This window comes from Dipodomys spectabilis, unplaced genomic scaffold, assembly GCF_019054845.1.
Source record: "Dipodomys spectabilis isolate Male_0828 unplaced genomic scaffold, ASM1905484v1 ptg000019l, whole genome shotgun sequence".
Taxonomy (NCBI): Eukaryota; Metazoa; Chordata; class Mammalia; order Rodentia; family Heteromyidae; genus Dipodomys; species Dipodomys spectabilis.
In genome coordinates, this window is record NW_024870696.1 from 25,790,876 (window position 1) to 25,809,650 (window position 18,775).

The 18,775-nt window shown below is 41.4% G+C and overlaps 1 protein-coding gene across 3 annotated transcripts in view; it reads right to left on the reverse strand.

The window, feature by feature from the left end:
• Positions 1-18,775, reverse strand: part of Nme7 (NME/NM23 family member 7) — a 95,403-nt gene that overhangs the window by 1,024 nt on the left and 75,604 nt on the right. The gene's annotated exons all lie outside the window — the stretch shown is intronic.

The following is an 18,775-nucleotide window of genomic DNA, read 5'->3' on the forward strand; positions in this document are numbered from 1 at the left end:
CATAGAGCAGAGCTGTTAGCAGTACGCTTAAAACCCTGGTCAGGGTGCGGAGCTCGAGGGAAGAGTGCAGCGTGGCGCGCACGCGCTGGCACTGGCGACCGGGAGCTACACAACGCCAGGTGGAGACGGGAGGGAGGGACCGGGAGAGCGTGAGGGAGCAGAAGACACTGGAGCAGAGCAAATGCACTCAGCACCCGACTTGTATCGTATCGTATCATATCGTAATCCCTCTGTGTATCACCTTTTCAATAGATTAAAAAAACCTGAAAAACATGGTTAGGTTCAAGGTCCAGTAAACTTAAAAAGGTTCATGTCTGGCTTTTGTTCAGTGTTGTGTCTAAGTCCTTATTTAATAGTATTAATAAGAAGTTAGCCTTGTAAAAGACATTTCCAAGTATAATTGAAACTCAGTATTTAACTTCTGTCAGCCAACATGGGAAATGCCCACATTTAAATTAGTGCGCATAAAATGGAAAACCTTCACCAGGCCTCTGCAGTCACAGTTCGAGTAAATGGGTCTGATTTCGGGTCAGTCGTGAGAAGGCACTTCTGTGTGAAGTGGCTCTGACAGCAGAGCTCACTCTGAAATCTTGTTGTTTTATTTCCCACTTACAATCTCTGTGCTTATAGACAGTTTCCCACTCCTCAAATATTTCCCAGGCCAAGTGTGATAGCTGTAATCCCACCACTTGGGAAGCTTGAATTCGAGACCAACTTCGGCTACAAAACAAGATCTTTTTATAAAAAAGAAAGAAAAAAAAAAGCCTCTAGAAACTTTGCTCCACAGCAGCAAATTGTGTGAGGATAAATTAATAGCAGAGGTCTAGTGACACTATTTAACAGAAAGTAACAAAAGGCAACCGTAGAAAATGGCAGATCTGCCTCACTTGTACGTAGGCATTTCTCCTCAACGGGGAAATGGCAAAAATACCCTTACCTGAAACTGGGTTTCTCAAAAGGTACATTTCTATTTTATGGAACTAGAAGGTGTCACTCTTACAATAAGAAACCTTGTGTCTACGTGCATGTGCGCACACACGGGTTCTTTGCCTGTTACCTCCAAACTCCTCTCCAAACCTTGCTTCCACAACCTCTACACACTCTGCTAACCCACTTCCCATTCAGGACCCTTGGGACTGTGTCAGGTGTGGGCATCTCGGGAATATAGTTTGCATTTCTTCTTGCACTATGTGCCTGCACTGCCAGCTTCACTTCCTGCCACTAGCACGAGATCTAGTGTACAAAGTGAAGCAGCTAACACTCTAATGGTAAATGCGTGCATAGTTCAGGCATCCTTGCTTTTATACACTTATTTCATTTTTCATATCCATTTATTGCAACATTTGTTAATTGGCACGTTCTTTAGGTACATGGGAAACGCACCCTACCTCACCACAGGTGTTTTTTCTTTTACTTAACCGTTATTGTAAAGGTAGTGTACAGAATGCTTACAGTTACGTAAGTCAGGTAATGAGTACATTTCTTTTTGGACAACGTCACCCCTTCCCTTGCTCTCCCAGTTTTTCCCTCCCGTCCCTACCCACTACTGCATTATGATTTCTGGGAGGGAAATAAACGCCTTCATGGAGAGCAGTGGGTGGATTTAAAGAAAAACAGTGAAAACAAAGTATCAGGTGCTACTTAAATATGATAAACAGGAAAGGGAGAGATACCCAACTAAACCTGAGGACTCTGCTTAAAAGTGTAACACCAACGGAGGCCTGTTGGGGCAAACTTTAAACCTTATCTGCTCTAGAAAAGCAACCTCCCTGTCTGGGCAGGCCCCACTGGGCACCAGAGGGAACTGTTCCAGCTCCACACTGCCAACATTATCTGATCAGAGACACAGCCCAGTTACCTGTATCTTTCAAAAGCTCAACCATAACCGAGACTCCTGGATTGTGAAAGGATTAGTAACACTTCTATAACTATATAGTTGGCCTGTGGTGGAGAACCACGTGAAGTCACCTTGAAACTTCCCAGAGCATTTCAACAAGTTAGTTGAGTCGAGATTTTGTTTTCTAGTTCTTTGACTTCCTTTCCTTTTTAAGAGAACACCACTTTTACCTGTAGTCCCCTGGGCTGTACACAGGGAAAGATCACCACCCAAACAACCCTGTTACCATTCTTCAAATTTATGGTCCTAATTGGTATTATATCCTAGCCAGTGAAAAAAACAGGATTGTGTCACAGTTCATGATTTTATTCTGTGTTTTTCTCCAACATATTTCAAGCACCTTTTCCTTCTGAAAGATTAAATATTTTAAGGTACTGATCAATTAACTAGAATCTAGCCTTAAAAAAAATCACCATTGGGGGCTGGGAAGGTGGCTCAGTGGTAGAGCGCTTGCCTTGCATGCATGAGGCCCTGGGTTCGATTCCTCAGCACCACATAAGAAAAAAGAAAAAAGCTGGAAGTGGCGCTGTGGGTCAAGTGGTAGAGCGCTAGCCTTGAACTGAAGAGCTGAGGGACAGCACCCAGGCCCAGATTTCAGGCCCCACGACCGGACCCCAAAAAAAAAAAAAAAAAAAAATCACCATTGAAACCTATACTCTAAAAGGCCCACATTCTAACAAAACCATAAAAACTATCTCCAGCATACCATACCACAAAGCTTTTTATAAACAAAAGCCGGAATCTTACAGGTAACCTGTACAAGGCTAGTGAAAGAAACGTGTGTGTGCGCGCACGCAGGTGCGGCTTGAACTCAGGGCCTGAGTGCTACCCTGAGCTTTTGTGCTCAAGTTTAGTGCTTGACTACTTTGAGTGGTTAATTGGAGATAAAGAGTCTCTCAGAGATTTTTCTGCCCAGGCTGGCTTTGAACTATGATACTCAGATCTCAGCCTCCTGAGTAACTAACTAGTATTATAGGCATGAGCCCCACCACCTGGCATGAAACACTAGGTGTTGGCTCTCCATAGACCAGGTAGGTGGCGACATGGGGTGATGAGAAAGCCAGCCACAGTGCTGGATAAAATCACTATGAGGCCTGTTTCTTGGCTTAAGTGCTTAAAAGGATCAAATACTTCATTTATGGGGGTGAAACATCTCATTAATTGTACACATGGCCTTTAGTGTTCATGACTTTTACAGAAATTCAATTACTAAAATAGCTAATAGGAATATGGAAGGTTCTGGAGGAATGGTCTATAGGACCCAATCCTCTGGATAAGTTCCAGGGTTCTAAAATTTAGGGCTGGGGTGGGGGAGGGGTTCCTAATGAGCTTCCAAGTGGCTGACACTTGCTCATTTAGAGAATTTACTCATTGTTAATGGAGTTTCAGCAACAGAATGGAATATGTGTACTTGTGCTATTAAATACAGTGGATTTCCAGATGCAAATCGAATCCGAACTTGACTGTGGTCCAATTTTATTAGTTTTTCAATAATATGATACTGAACCTTGAATACCTGTATTTCTAAGAAAGGACCAACTTGCAGCTCAGGGAGATGGCTTTATATGCCTACTGTGATGTTTTTGCTGTCACACGCTTAGATCCCTATGTTTCGTTTAACAGTCTACTGTCACTGTCTTGAAATTAATAGTAAATTTTGAAAAACATCATGTTTTGATTCTGCACCAGGGCTACTTCACTACAGATGTCCTGCTAGCCAGACAGCAAATCCAGCTGAAGGAGCTGTGTCTAAGCAACGAGATCTGGGCAGCAGTGGCTTGTGCCTACAGTCCTAGCTACTCAGGAGGTGGGAATGGAATGAGTACAGCCAATGCAGAAAAGATTACAGAGATTTCTTAAAATAGAACTCTAAGAAATACATAACCAAAAGAAATGGAGCCAGTATGTTGGAGAGCTATCTGCACTTCCTTGTTTGTTCACAATGGTCGGGAAATAGAGGCTTTATTGTCTATCCACCCATCAGTGGATACTTAAAATATGATGTGTATATAGTCAGAAGGTATTTAGTTTTTGGAAGTTTTTCTTCTTGATGGTACTGGGTTTGAACTTGTGGGGCCTGGTGCTGGCTGGGTAGATGTGCTATCACTTGAGTGACTCTACCAGTCAGTAAATCTTTCCCTTCGGGGTTTCACAAGAAGAACTTGGTTAAACGGAGGCAAAGACGTGGCATGGCTATATCCAGTATCAGAACTGAAGTCTTCCTCTATCCTGGCATTTCTGATGTCACAGGACGGCAGCCACCTTCCCAGCCGAACCCTAAGATTTTTTAAATAACTTATTTTAGTGAGCAAGAAATATTATCTTGCAACTGTAATTTAAAATATAGGAGATTAACAGGATGGAACTTGTGTGTGTGTGTGTGTGTGTGTGTGTGTGTGTGTGTGTGTGTGTGTGTGTGAGAAGGGGGTAGAGAGAGAGGGTTAGAGAGAGTATATATGCATGTACATGCACATGTATGCTGGAGACATGCTGAGCTACAGCCCTACCCCTAAGAATCATTTGGTTTTGTTTTTATCAATATGAGGGTTTGAATTCAGGGCCTTGAACAAGAATGATGCTTTCAAAGAAATAAAACCAAGCCATCAGAGATTAGCATTTTAATGTAACTTCTTTTGGAAAATTGGAATCTGTGTAAGAGATAGAAACACTTTTCTCTGGTTAAAAATGTAATGCTAATTATGAACTAAAAATTTCAAAATCACAAAGTTGAGATTAAGTATGTATTGTTTGTTTTGTTTATCCTTGATGGCTGCTATAAAAAATCAGAAAACCCTCTAGCCTCCGCTCTTCCCTGGCTCGGACTCACTGCCGCCTCCCCGACATGAGCTTTCGGAGGCAGGGCGGCCGCTGTGACACCTCACAGCCTGCAGCAGCCTCCCATGCTCTCATTTGGAAATGTGCAAAATAATAAAACAGCAATATTGTCATCCGTAAACACAGGGGATTCCCTAGTGTCTTTGACAGATCTGCTGATTGAATAAGCAGAATATTTTGATCTGGGCAACCTGAATCTAACACTTCTATACCTGAGGGGGCAAATGCCCATCAGCCTGCCACGGCGGTGTGTGTAGGGCTGGAACACTGCACTTGAACTGGGAAGTACTAGTATGTACTCATCCTTCTCATAACACATCTAACTGTACAAATGCTTATTATCTGACTTACTGTCATTCCCAAAGAGCCAGGGAAAAATCCCTCCTTAGATGTCAGTTTAGACAGAAAAATAATTCTTTGTTTGATTTTCTTTAGGTCAGAAATATATTCTTTTCATCTTTTCCTAAATAATTGTACCCTTGTTTGGATGACACTTGAAAGTCAGGGACTCAAAAATAACATTAGGTTTAACTAGAAAGACCTAATGTGAACAGACAATGCTGGGGTCATTGTTCATTGGTATTTTGTGACACAGTCATTAAGCATACAGGTAATTCCTACAGTTCATTACCTGGATCCCATTACTGTGTCACTAAATATCACTAGAAATTTGGGGAACTTTCCAGGAATTACTCAAATGTACTGTGGAGAGAATTTTGACTCATCAAGAAAGTCTTTGCCTTAAGTCCTAATCAGTAGACCATGCCTCAGTATCGTACTGTAGAAATGAAAGGTTATAAATAGAGAAAAAAACAATGCAAATAGTTCTCAATTTTAAATGCAGATAAGTATAACCCCAAGGATATTTCATGAATGAAAAAGTGCTTCCAATTTTATTTACCGTTAATATTTAAACTTTAGTTTCTCCTACTGACTTTGAATCTAAGCAGCCTTTTTCTCTATTTTAACAGGTAGCAAATATAAAATGAATAAGAGAAAAAGGTTGAGAAAAACATTCTGCCACCCCGCTAAAGGAGAAAGCCACATTACACTACCCTTTGTTCTTCAGAAGACAAGTGAAATACCTACTGCTTTTCTGAGTACATTAATTTGTCAAGGTATTAGCCTATTCTTTAAATTGCTTCTGATAGGATCTTCCTTTCTTTAAGCGAGAACAAAGTTCCAATTCAGAACCTCTGCATTAAATGGGTTCTGTAGAAGACAGGTATCTTTGCTTCAGTAAAAAATAAAATAGAACAAAACAAGCCATTGTCTTGGAAATAGTCTCCTGTTTCGTAGGTTTGTCATCCACCCCAAATGGGTCTCACCTGCCAGCCCGACTGTGAGAACTGTCCCCAAGCTGCAGCAGGAGCAGCCGCTCATCTGGACGGCCGTCCCAGACCTTCCACAGGGCTGCCCTCTCGTTCCTTCCCCTGGGACCCCTTGGTTCTTTCTACTTTGCGTTGTGTTCACTGGGGTTGGAGATCAGAAGCTAACACTTGCTAGGTCGGTGAACGGCCACTTGAACCATACCGCAGTCAGTGTTGCTTTAGATATTTTGGGGATAAGTGCTGGAATCCTGCCCGGGCAGGCCTGGACCACAGCTCTCCTGTTTATGCCCGTCCTGGGGCTCGGAGGACAGGCACGTGGCCACGCGCCCGTAACTGCAGCCTCACTGACATAGCCCAGCCTATGCTGGGCCCAGTCATCGATCCCCCTAACGTGTTTCCCAAGCAGCTGTGATTGTAGACATACGCCAGGGCCTCTGGCCCTCAGAGGGCTCTGGATGTGCGTTGTCTCATTTAATTCCTATCGAGTCTCCATGCGGGGAAAGGGAGAGGAAGGTCATGTCTCTGAGGTCACAAAGCTGACAGGAAGACCACCAAGGATCTGACCTCGAGTCACCTGACGACAGAGCCTGGCAGCCGGGCTCAGGACCCCTGGTCTCCGGAACTTGTCTCACACCCCAGATCCTAACGCAGGCTGAGGAAAGCTCATCTGGCACAATGTGATGCACACTGAACTTTAAACTCTCGCCTCTGAACTCAAGTTCAAGTAATAGTTATTAAAAGCTCAGCTACGTTCTTGTACTCATCACTTGTGCATGCTTAGAGACTTTGGACTGAGGGAGAAATGCCAGGCTTGCACTATTTCTAGCTTAGCTAGAGTAAGATAAGTTCTGTCCTGCTGGAAATTCATTCCTCTGTTTCAAGCTTCAAGCTTTAGTGAAAAGATCGAATAGAGGTTTACTAGTCACTGAAAAGAATAAAATGTGTTCTATAGCTACAGGAAAGGGAGTAGGTACCTGCTAAGTTTTTATAACAATAGTCCAATTGTGAGGATTACCAAGGGTAGAGAAACTGCCTGGCGCAGTAGACAACCTCATGAGGACTGGGGCGAGGAGCTGGACTTCCCTATCCCACGATGTGCTCCTGAATTAGCATTTGATCCACTCCACACCTGGAACCAAGAAATATTAATGCAGAAACCAGGTTTTGAGCAGTGCTCTTTGGCTTCTTGATCTCTGACACTTCATGGCACAGGCAGATGATATTATTTCTTAGTTTCTTTTTTTTTTTTTTTTAAGTACTGGAGATTAAATGCAGAGCCTCATGCTTGCAAGGCCTTTTGGTCTTTTTAGTGTGTTTCTGGACAGTCCCACACTTCTGACAGGGCTGGCCTCAGACCACCCTCCAATCTCCACCTACTTCTCCATGGTCATCGGCATTGCCGAATGCTACTGCATCTCTACTATATCAAATCTCAGGCAGATTCTCAGCACACGAGTCATTTCTTCTGTTAGAATGCTGCATTCTCTCTAGCTATCTTTTTAAATCTGGCCTCCAACAGTTGGAGCAGAGATCTCTTATCTCCCAGGAGCCTCATCTGACTCTAGTGCTAGGAAATGGGTAACTTCTAGGGGCTTCCATGATTTCAAATGATCAGCCTGTAGCACTTACTTCATGGTGTAAAACTCACCATCTTTTCCAGAATTCTCCATGAAGTTCCTTTATAAGCACTGTATCTTATCCAGCCCTAACCACGGAGACAGGCTTCTAGTAAACACAGTTGACCCCAGAGAAGAATAACACCAACAGGAGAGCGAAGAGGGCATAACATCATGCCTCAAATGAGAGGGTGAACGGAGATAAACCGAATGCCTTCAAGGGTGCCATGCCAACAAAGTCTATCAGCACAGCAGACGCGCAGCAAGGTTAATCAGCCTCTAGGGAAAGGACCCCTCGCCTGAGACATCAACATCAGTCTGCACTTCTATTACAGGACGTCACCATGCAACCGCTGAACAACAGATTCTTTGTTAAAAGAACTAGAGTCTACCAAATCTACCATTACATGGACCTCAGAGAAAGCTATATGGTGTGCTACTGCAGCACAGCATTTTATAATGTTCTTTGCCTTGTCATTCATACAGCCCATCTTAGCTCTCAGATAGTGATTGTTCAGTAACCAAAAAGTTAATGTGCAACAAGCAAAGGGAAGAACTTTGCACAGAGGAGTTTGCAGGTTGATATTCCAAGCAAAGAAATGATTTTTTGTTGTTTTAAACCTGCAGTTGTGATTCATTCACCCAGTAGATTTATTTGCATTTTTAAGGTCAATGCCCAAAGGGGTCAGTAATTCTCCTTACAAGGATGACCATGTGTTACATAATAGACTCTAGGCATAATGCATTAGTACAACCGGGTAGAATTCAATGAGATGGACGCTCACTCTGGCACTTTCTCTTCTATGCTCTCTTCAATTGTCGTCATAAGACAGTGGCAGGCAGAGCAGTGGGTAATAGGGTGGAAGTAGGGGCAGAAACATTGTCAGCAGTTTCCAAGGAAGAGCAATTGTTTCAAGTACCTGCTGTAGGCTCATCTGTAGGCTCATTCCAGCTGCTACTCCCACAGACCACTATTGTGGTAAAAAGTATCACTGATGGAATAGGCTGGGTTTTGAACAAAAATGACAAGGACAGTAAAGACTGAAATCCACCAAACAAGAATGTTCACCATACGTGTTTACCCACATTTAAAAGCAGAACTATAGAATGACATGGGAAAACTGACACATTAATGTCCATAGAAACAAACATCGTATCCACCACAACTAGAGGTCCACAATGCACAAGAGGTTTGAGCTAAGTTGTGGTGAAATCTGAGAGTCTGGTAGCAGGAGGAGAGGGGAGCAGGACATATTATCTGGGATGTCGAGTGAGTACACTTTCCATTTGTCCAATTTTCCAGGGTAGACTTCTACCCGTATCTTCACTGTATGGTGGAAATTTGGATGTTTCAGCCATTTGTGGCAATGGATGTAGACACTCTTTATAAACGAAAGAAAATATATTTTTCCTCCATTACAGATAGTGTCACCAGAATACGGCCAAAGCCCTGGCAGTATGACCTAACACAGTGAACGGTGACCTACAAGACACGACGATGCACATGTTATTTGCTTACTGGGGGCCTCAAACATTGTTTGATTGCCCTAAGACCAAAGTAATATCCAAGAATTAACATCTCTAAATATATTTTAAATGTCTCAAGTCATTAAACCCAGTGACCCCATGTTCCAGAGGTCAGGAACAGCAGTTCTCTATCTGCCTGCATGCTTCCTTCCTTCCTTCCCTTCTATAACCATTTGTTAATGATCACTCAGGTTGTTGATAAATCGGGTGCTCACGTTCTTGGGACACGAGAATAAGGTATGATCCCTGCTTTCCAGGAGCTTACACTAAACATCACAGATGTTCCCAATGCTCCCACAGCAGTGTGATGTGGAACACGAGGGACAAGAAAATAGGTGTGATCTTGTTAATCATGTGACACAGAACCATTAAAAGGGGAAATGAAGCTGGGCGCTGGTGGCTCACACCTGTCAACCTACCTACTCAAGGAGCTGAGATCTGAGGATTGTGGTTCAAAGCCAGACTGGGCAGGACGGTCCATGACACTCTTATCTCCAATTAACCATCAGAAAATCAGAGTACAGCTGTAGCTCAAAGTTACAGTGCTAGCCTCAATGACAAAGCTCAGGAACAGTGCCCAAGCCCTGAGTTCAAGCCAAAAATAGCGATTTTTTTTTTAAATGAGGAGGGGAATGAGAACTATATATACATTGTTACTTAATAAATATTGACTTAAGTCCAGTGAAATCAGAAGAGTCCCTACTCTTTCCTGGAGCCTCCAAGCTTCCCTCATTCCCCACTAAAGCTCAAAGCCTCTCGCTGCTGACAGTGTACAGCCTGTTGAGCAAATTTTAAGAAATTAATTGATTTTACATATTCATCTAAAATTAAGGGGCCAAATATATAAGTTAAATATAAGTAAAATATAAATAAATATAAGTAAATATCCACATAATCTCATTGTTCTGGGGAGAAGGCAAATATCCTGGCTCACTATCTTGTCCTATCTTCCTTCACACTTATTTTAGTCTTGTTCTCATTCTATCAATGAAGTCTAGAGTTCAAGTGTGCAGAGAAAGTAGAGTTAGAGTCATATTCTTGACCTGGACAGCCTGCTTCAAATCTGTATTCTGTCCTGATACAGCTAGATAACTTAAGTTGCCTTCTTCTTCTGCACTTCAGTTGCTCATTTCTAAATGGGAAAATAATTTGCCTTGCTGGGCTCTTTGACGGGTGAGTTCACATAAAACAGGCTGAGATGAGCCCCATGACCGACAAAATAAAAAACAAAAAAAAAAAAAAAAAAAACAGGCTGAGATGCTCACGCTCTAGCCCATACTGACATTACATGCATAAAAGAGAAAATCAGTCAGCAAATGAGATCAAAGTATTCGTACAAATGAATCCCATGAAAGAGTTCTCTTTTAAATTGAGTGAAACATGTAGTCATTTTTTGTGCTAACTATAGCAAGTACACATTTGACTGCCACAGGATTTTAAAGTGGTAATGGTAATTTGGATTTTAACTTTCCTTTTTGTTTGTTTGTTTTTCATGCAGTCTTCCTACATATGCACGTAGCACACACTAGCCTTGGATTCCAGCTCCTTCTGCCTCACTACCCTCCAGCACACTAGGATTACAGAGCTGAGCCGTGCTGCCCTATCAGGCCTGAGTTCCATTTATTATTAAGCCGAGAAAAGTAGTCATGACTTGCTATGGATAAAACACTTGCACAATATTTTTAATTTTTTGGTCAAATTACCACCTTTGTGGCTGAATGACGATTCAGGCTAAACAAGAGCAGGAAATGGGAACTGTTATCATATCTTTCAAAATTATTTCGCAGAATCTTGCTTACTCAGTATGAGCACCAACACAGTAATGGAGGCGTACGGAACTGGAAGACGAAAGCCCTTTCAAGCTTAACATTTTCAAATAACCTTCAAAACCTCAGTATATTTGTTCTTGAAATCAGTTGACCTAATATTTTCTGGACTTGTTACATTATTCCTCTACTTTGTATGGCTAAAACAGAAGTGCTGATAATGGACAGAGAACAGTAGTGAGATTCACAATGCTCACCGTGAAACCAACACATGAGTAGCAGTAATGTCTCATGAATGATTAAAAAGATGAATTTGATTAAGTTGATCAACAGTTTAGGTACGTTGCAACTTTAAGTTTGCCAGGAATAAAAGCACAGTGAGAATATCTACTTTTTAGTTTTAAGTAATAACTCAGAGAGGTTAATGTTTTAGCTATACATTTCTTTCTACTGAGTGGCATAATCTTATCTAATTTAGATTGCATGAGCCAGACTTTTAACTTTTTCCTGGTTTATGACTTTGGGATCCTTTCTTCATTCTTAATCACCTTCATTCAGTTGTAAAATATTTACTTTAAGTACAGAACAAATATTTTCATGCCCTATAAGAAGTTAGTTTTTTAAAAAGCAAATGTAAGTGTCTTCAAGAAAACTAGTGTATGTGGGTATCTACTATGAAAAGCATAATGGATAAATGGTTGCTAGTGTTGCTCTGGATTTCAAGGACTCCTGCTAACTAGCCCAGTCATTTCTCTACTATGGTAAAGTGCCAAGAAATAATCCTGTTCTGTTATATTAAAATGCTGGTATTACTTAAGACCACCTTAGTAAGGACCCCTAGAGATTAAAGATACAGAGATGGAACATTTTGACTTTTAATTCACAGAGGGCAAAAAGAAGTTCTGATTGCCTGGATATAACATGCACTCCCTTCAGTTAGCTCAGTGAGCCTTTCCTCTTTACCATGGGAAAATCCAAGTTTCATTTTGCTGCAGGGGACAGGGGACAAGTATGTTGCAAGTAACAAGTTTACAAGAAGAGAGGATGGAAAAGAAAAAAAAAGTAAAAACAAAACAAAAACGGGCTGGGAAGGTGGCTCAGTGGTAGCGTGCTTGCCTCGCATGCACAAGGCCCTGGGTTCCATTCCTCAGCACCACATAAGCAGAAAAAGCTGGAAGTGGTGCTGTGGCTCAAGTGGTAGAGCGCCAGCCTTGAGCTGAAGAGCTGAGGGACAGCGCCCAGACAGTTCAAGTCCCACGACCGACCAAAAAACAAAACAAAACACAAAAAAAAATGAGAAGCAAGTTTAGGGCTGAGGCCAGAATCTAGTTCTGGTTTATTTTTCAATCCTTAAAGACTTCACAGAACAAAGCCGGGCGCTGGTGGCTCACGCCTGTAATCCTAGCTACTCAGGAGGCTGAGATCTGAGGATCACAGTTCAAAGCCAGCCCGGGCAGGAGAGACCGTGAGACTCCCTCCAATAACCACCAGAAAAAACAGAAGTGGCGCTATAGCTCAAGTGGTAGAGCGCTCGCCTTGAGCTGAAGAGCTGAGGGACAGCGCCCAGGCCCAGAGTTCAAGTCCCACGGCTGACAAAAAAAAAAAAAAGACTTCACAGAACAATTAAAAAAAACTCTTTTATTACTTAAAAAAATTGAGACCAGATCTTTGTGTACCTTTTATATGATAAAGACAGAGTGAAGATGATTCTGACCATGAAATGATCCTTATGAGTTTTTCTTTAGTTGGAATACAATTTGTGAAAGATTCTAACAGTCTGACACACTCTGACCCTAATATATTTATTTTCTAATGGAAGTAAAAGATAAATCATAGATTATGACAATAATTATAAAGATAACAACCAACATTTAATTGCTGTTGAATGTTTACTGATTTATATACATCAAGTAATTTACATCTTGCACTATCGCTGGAGACAAGTACAGTACTAATATTACCCTCATTGTGATGAAGCTTTTGGGGCTTAAGAGTTGAACTGACCAGCAAGCAGCAGAGCTAGCATTCAAACCCAGCAGTCCAGTACCAGATGCATTTGCTGCCTGGAAGCACCCAGCCCCTGGCTTAGCACTATTATTATCGTGATTTTCTGATTTCATGTGTACAATGTCACCCTTTGACATCTTCAGCCCTTTGACCCCCCCCCCTTCCCTTACGTTTCTCAACTCGGTGGTATAGACAACAACTTCTTGCCTGCACTCCCCTCTTCCCCTTCCTTCTTCCGCCTCTCTCCCTTGACTCCACCCTCCCCTCTTGCAAGCACCCCATCCCTGGTACGTACTTTTTGGGCTTTGAATTCATCTTTTGAAAGAATTATACCATTTGTGCTCTCCACGGAGTATATTACCCTCCCGGTAATTCATTTATAACCCCATGCTTACCACCCGGTGTGTTTACTTGTAGATTTATAGGCACATTCTAGCTACCACAAATGACAGAAATCATATAACTTATGCTCTCTAGGTCTCCCTTACTTTGCTTAAAACTAACAATAACAAATGCTGTGGCCAAAGGGCAATTCTATTACACTGTTAGTTGGAATATAAGCTTTTCAATCACTCTGGAAAGCAGTATGGAGGTTCCTCAAAGAACTAAACAGTTACCCTATGACCCAGCAATCCCACTCTTGGGCATTTATCCAGTAAAGCACAAACAAGGCCGCACTAAAGCCACCAGCACAACCATATTAATTGCAACATAACCAACCCAGATGCTCCTCAATGGACAAATGAATCAAGAAAGTAGAATTCTACTCATCCATCAGAAAGAATGATATTTACCATTTGTAAAAAAATGGAAAGACTTCAAAAAAATTTATCATTTCTTTCAATAGCAATTGATTATGGAAAGGACATTTAGTGCTAAATATATCAAGTCACTGTTCTCATAGAGCATAGAGGTTAATGGAGGAGGTAGACGTTATCTGAGAATTGTATTTAGAGTAGAAAGGGATTACTTGAAGATTATTTCTAAATGGTTGCATTTTAGGCCAGAAGATCGTAAGATGTCTGACTAGAGGATTAGATCACATGCTGCCATTATTCTAATTGTTCTAATTATTTTTGTAAGGATCACCAAAAGGAGACCGCTACATGGTTCAGGCAGAAGAGAGTCTACGGCTGTGGGGGGGCGGGGGGAGCATACTGCTCTCAGTGGATGCCGGGGGTGGGAAAGGGAAGGGAAAAGGGAGGAAAGCAAAGGGAAGGGAAAGCAGCAAGTGGGGTGACTATCTAGAAGGAGGGTGGGGAGGAGCTGTGGCCACAGCAACGACTTCTGAAACTGGGGGCCTGCCGCCAGGTGCTCTATTACCTGGGTTACACAGGTCCTGGGTGGGGACTTCTAGGGAAGGGCCACATGTGGGCACAGGGAGAGTAAGGCAAGAGGCCATTTCTCTGGGTGGACCTAACAATCCTGTTCCATTATTCTTATCTACTCACCTTACACGCCCCTGCTTGCCTCACAATTGGGAACACTACGTCATTGGGTTACTGCTCTGTTCAACTGAAGGCTGTTTTATAGTCAAAGTAGCCAATGGGTACAGTACATATCAACAAACCTTCAGTCTCTATGCATGGCAGACATCGGTAAACCATCACAGAAATTTTTATCTCTTTAGTTGTAATCTTAGAATATTATCAGTAAGTCAATAATTGGTCCTTGAATTGAAAACTATGGGCTATTCTGGTTTTAATTTCCTGTTTAAAAAGAAAAAAGCACACTTGGACTGAGTTCTACTTAGGTGTAAATACCAGCTGTGCCCGCTCACTTGTGCTGCAAGCTTGGTCAGGTCCTGCCACCCCAGGAACTTCACTCTCCTTATGCACAAATGGGAGACAGAAGCTTTTCAAGGAAGTATGTAGACAAGGGCTGAATCTGGCATATATTGCTCAGCTGATACTTTATCACCATTATCCCAATGTTCAGAAAAACAAATCTTCTAAAGCCTCCACAATCTAGCTTTACCATACATTTCTGTATCTATCTCTTACACTCTACAAAAGGAACCATCCACTTCCATCAGAATTAAATAACTCAGTGGCAACTAACACTAGCTTTGCCATGTTCTCCTCCATATAAAAAAATCAAGTTTTATGCTTCCTCACCCTTTTCTAGCACCATTTTATTCATCAAATGCCCCTGGTCGCTTTAGCCACAGTCCCGAGGCCTTTCATTCAACTTTGACACTTCTTGTTTTCTGTACTTCAGTCTATACTCACCTCATATACTGACACAATGTTACATTTACCTTGTTCTCCCATCCAAACTCAATTTGTCAAAGGCAGGAACTCTATACAGTACAAACTCTATAGTACTCGTATCCTCATAATAGCACCCAGTAAAATTACTGCACACAACAGTGAATGAATGAAATTAAATAATACTCACAAATGTGTTACAATTAACTTAAAATTAAGTCATCCATGAAGATAAAATTACTTTTTACTTATTCATATTATGTTGGCTCGATGTTATGAAAAAACTTTGGCTTTTTTCCTTTAAAATAGATCACAATGTTCTACATTTGTGAATTGTGATAGTTAATTGTTTTTAAAATGTGCATTATCTATTTGAGCCCAAGTGGTACAAACGTTAGACTATTTCTCCAAACAATTAAGAAGCGTTTTTCTCCTTTTGTAAAAATCTTGTGCTGGGTGCCGGTAGCTCACACCTGTAATCCTAGCTACTTAGGAGGCTGAGGCTGAGATCTGAGGATCACGGTTCAAAGCCAGTCCAGGCAGAAAAGTCTGTGAGACTCCTATCTCCAATTAACCACCAGAAAACCACAAGTGGTGCTGTGGCTCAAGTGGTAGAGAGCTAGCCTTGAGCTGAAGAGCTCAGGAACAGTACCCAGGGTCCAGAGTTCAAGTCTCACAACTGACAAAAAAAAACCTTTGGTGTATTTTCATCTATCATTTTTTAAAACATACATAAAAATCACTATTAAGAGTAAAGAAATTTAAAATGGTTTACATTCCTCTTTGACCTATAGAACCTAACATATGCTTTCTATTTTAAATTTGAACAAAACAAGATATCCCATAATCAAGTGTAACTTAATTGGTTTTAGATCACCATTTCAAAGCTGGTGCTGCTAGGGTGGAACTTTACTACTTCCTGAAAAAATGAGAACAAACAGGGCATCTCAAGTAGTCTGGACCAAGATTCGGCAGGGATGACCCACCCTGGGGAAGGGGCAGCATTTCCTCACAGACTGTTTTGAACTGCCTGTGCACGGTGAAATGAAAAGCAGAAAACCGTGCAGATCTCTACGGGACGCGGCTGCTTTGCTCGCACCTGCCTGTGCTCTTGGCATGTTGAGCAATAAACGAAGGTTTGGATGAAACTGAATTTTCAACTAAAGAGACAGTCCATTGTTATGTGATTAAATGCTGCTGCTGCTGGCTAAGTATCTTTTTTAAACAAAATAATAGTGATGACAGAAAACAATTTTTCTAATGTCCTCATTTGGCAAAACTACTATGGCTATCCTCAATGCCATTGATTGCTTGGTTGTTTTTGGAAATGTTCCAGGTCTGAAAAAATCCAAATCTGAGAGCCACTAACAAGGAAAACTTGACTTTAGAGTAGGAAAGTATGCAATGTCTCTTGGCTTAGGGAAGTAGATGTCAAAGTGTAGTACAGGGTACAATAACAACAGTATTCAATGAGAACGTGTTAGAAATGCAAATTCTCAGACCCTACCTCAGATCTACCATATCACAAATGCTACAGAGAAGTCTAGCAATCTCTCTTTTAAAAATGTTTTTCAGAGGATTCCGTTGCTAAGGTTTGAGAAACACTGCCTAAGGAACAGGTAGAAAAGCTGAGACTGTGCTCAGACAAAATGCTTGGAGGTTCTTAAATGCCCTTTTAAGGTCTCTTTTAGTCCTATGATTTCGTATTTATTTTTTATGCATTTACCATATTACCATTTACCATATTAGCCAATCTTTTTAAAAACAAAATATTTTTTCCTACAGACTTCAGTGAATGCTATTGTAAGTACTTCTATAATGTGGGATAAATCACACTAAAATATTTCTTAAACCATAAAGCATATATTGCTTTTTAGATTGAGAAGAGAACCACTCTTAAGAAAGTGAGAGGTAGGATATGCTTGAGAAACTGAAAGACTTATGGACCACATTCCTTTGTGGAATGTGGTTTCAGGCATTATAATGACTGCTAGCATATTATAGTTATAGTATTAATGTATTTATAGGAACTTCCGCAAGGAAAACAGGTATTATGACTACTTAGGACAAGTTATTCTGACATTTTATTACTAGAGCTCCATGTTGTCTTAGTGAAAAATAACTCGTATCTATGTTACAGATAGCAGAGATGTCCTTAGTTCTCAGTGTGTGAGACCACTCCCCATGGTAAAAATAAGTAAGTGAATAAACAGAAATCATCCAGCAAAGACGAGGAGCTCTGTTTGATAAGACATAGGATGGTGGGCTGGGAAGGTGGCTCAGTGGTAGAGCACTTGCCTTGCATGCATGAGGCCCTGGGTTCCATTCCTCAGCACCACATAAGCAAAAAGCCGGAAGTGGCGCTGTGGCTCAAGTGGTAGAGCACTAGCCTTGAGCTGAAGAGCTGAGGGACAGTGCCCAGGCCTAGAGTTCAAGCCCCATGACCGACCCACAAAACACACACACACACACAAACAAACAAATAAACAAAAAAAGACATAGGATGGCATATGTAATTCTTCCTTAGATTCTTTCATCTGAGAAACTTGCCAGTACCACTTAAATATCAACAGGATCATAATGAATTATAATTTAATAGATCAATGCCTCTTATGTTTTTAAAGGTTAATGCAGAGCTTTTAAAATATGAGGTCTGAGGAAGAAAAAATTCTATGCCAACTATAAGCTTTCCACTTGCAATACATTTCAGGTTTCACTTGAATACTGTCATCAATGCCATGATTTTTTTTTTTTTTTTCTGACATCAGGAAGGTAGAGGGATTTGGGGATATACCAACTGAAAGCCAGGCTTGAGCCTCCTCAGGGCACTGTGATCTCTCAAGCACAGAAGAAGAGGGGGAATGGAGAGAATTGTTTCCATGTATGATGCACTGTCCATCGGTGACTCAATAAACGATGAATAAAAACCAGCAGTACGTTTGGCAAGGACTAGAAATGCAATGGTCTATGATAGGCCCAGGCCCTCAAAGCTCTTATGCAATCAGAAAGAAGAATGTAGTCCCCACACACTGGAAAGCCACACTCCCCTGTGATCTGTGATCTGTGATCTGATCTGGTGACTGCAGGTCTGAAGAACCTGAAGAGTATGTTTCTGCTGTGAAAGACCTAGGACTTCTGTCGTTGTCAGTTACAGCACATACACAATGTATAGACATGGACACAATATATTCCCCAGCCCCTAGCCACTACCCAGGAGGGCAAATGACGGCCCCTTAACACAGAAATTTTCACCAAGAAATCTAGGTAATAAACCACGTCATGGCTGGCTGTATCCAGATGAGCCAACAGTCCTCCAGCTCATACCAGATCTGCCTTGGAAAAGTAATATCCTCTGGCTACAGCTGAATTCATCCAGAAACTTTATATCCCTTCAAATTTCAGAGGTTGCTATTATTTCCTATGTTAGCCAAACAGTTCCTTTGCTGGACTGTCCTCAGGGTCTATGTTTTCCTCAAAAGCAGAATGGTGGTCTAGGACTAAAAAGTTGTGGATGCCTTCACTCATTAACAGTATCATGGTTTCTGATTATTAGTTTGCCCATTAGCTACACCAGGATGACCTGCAG